Source organism: Kryptolebias marmoratus, linkage group LG16 (genome assembly GCF_001649575.2).
Source record: "Kryptolebias marmoratus isolate JLee-2015 linkage group LG16, ASM164957v2, whole genome shotgun sequence".
Lineage (NCBI taxonomy): Eukaryota > Metazoa > Chordata > Actinopteri > Cyprinodontiformes > Rivulidae > Kryptolebias > Kryptolebias marmoratus.
Window position 1 is genome coordinate 457,698 of NC_051445.1, and position 2,058 is coordinate 459,755.

Consider the following 2,058-nt stretch of genomic DNA (forward strand, 5'->3'; position numbering starts at 1 on the left):
AGAGCTGGAGTTGGCCATCAACACGTTGGTCACAGAGTTTCATAAAGCTGCCGATAACGGACCGACCCTGAACACGACCCAGTTCCAGACTTTAGTCTCCAATCAGATGCCAGCCATCGCCAAGGTACTGATGACATCACAGCTCACGGTCCAATCAGGGCGAGGCTCGCTCTGCCTTCAGACACTTCTGTTCTCTGCAGCTTTTCCAATTGTTTTATTGTGAAAACATAAATCAGCAGGGGGCGCTGCAGGTCTCAAACTAAAACAAATACGAACTTCTTTCCGAGCGGTTCTGAAAACTCCTCCTCCTCCTCGGTGGAGGGGAGCTGTCGGAGTGTTTTGTGTCTGAGGTCACGTTCCCCGGAGCGTTCTCTGAGTGTTTCCAGCTGTGCTCACTGACTCTCTGCTTCCTGTCTGCAGACGGTGGAGAACGAGGAGGGACTGGGTCAGGTCCTGCAGCAGATGGAGGTCCAGGACGGGCAGAACATCTCCTTCGAGAACTTCTGGAACCTCATCAACAAGCAGGCCGGTCAGCTGTTCAGCACCTCGCACAAAGAGAAGGGCATCAAGTGTCACTGCCTGCTGCAGTGACACCTGGGGCCGCACCTGGGGCCGCACCTGGGGCCGCACCAGGGGCCGCACCTGGAGCCGCACCTGGAGCCGCACCTGGAGCCGCACCTGTAATAATCACCAGACCAATACCTGCAGTGACACCTGGTGTCACACCTGCACCCAGAAACGTCCCACCTTCCAGGTTCCCTGGTGAAACCACTAGGGGGCGCTGCAGGCTCACAGTCAGACATGAAAACACAGAAATATGAGAAAAACAGTTTAACGGTTAAGGCCCGGTCCCAATCCTCACACTTCCACCCTCGTTCCACCCGCTAAGCCCGCATTCAGGCGGACTTTGGCGAAGTATTTACCCACAATTCATCGCTGCATGTGACGTTTTGAATTAAAAGGCAGAAATAAGGCAGTGGTGACAGAGAAGCTGCGTCTGTCACAAAAAAAGCAGTTTTTAAATGTAAAGTATTGAAATAATTCTTGTTTCACTCCGCTGTTCATGTGTGAATACAATCAAACTGCTCCGTATTCAACGAGTCATCATCATCAAATCATTTTTAGCAGTACAGCTGGCAAACCAGCGACCGGTCCGCCATGTTGGATGTAGCAGCTACGATGCAGAGGATGAGGTAATGCGTACCGTCCCAGTTCTCCAGGTGTTCTTATAACCTGCACACGACCTGAGAACACGCTTCACAGACGGGCGCAGGGTGGAGGGCGAGGGTGGAGGGCGAGGGGCGGGACCGTTTCAGTTTCAGCTGAGCTGTGAGTTTATGGAAGACCAAAGATGACTTCATGATTAATAATCTTCAGAAAACGTGTCTGTAATCAAACATTTAAAATGAAATTTGTAGACTAAAACACTTACTTTAATAAAGAACAATAATAAAACAAAATAAATAATTAAAAAACATGAAAAGTAAAGACAACTAAATTTAACTTGAACAACAGAACTTTATTTAAAATTCCACAGAAACAGGAATTTATTGGGAATAAGTAATCAATAACTTTACACAAGGAAGAATAAAATCATTTTAGTAAAATAAAAAAAACTAAAATCCAGTCAGCTGTTTGGATGAATGAGTGAAAAAGTATATATATCTAAAACTGAGTTTAAAAATGCAATCACTACATTTTCTTTAATAAATCATGTTGTTTTTTTATATTAAACAGTTTCCTGTTAATTCATTCTTGGTTCTTTTACTTCCTGTTTGTCGTATTTGGTCCTCCGTAAACTGACAGCAACAAAACCAAACTAATATTCTGCTTTTAAACATAAATATATAATCCCTGATCTTTGTATGAATCAATAATATCCATGTTTTATATCCTGGAACTATAGAGGTTTATTAATCTCGTTGTTTTGATGCTAACCTTTGACCTTTCCTATTTTAAAACATCTTCTGTGTTTTTTTAATAAAACTGTTTCTGTTTTTTATATAACAAACCAAAAGTGTGGCTTGAATGATTTATTTGAAAAAGGATTCATGTTTG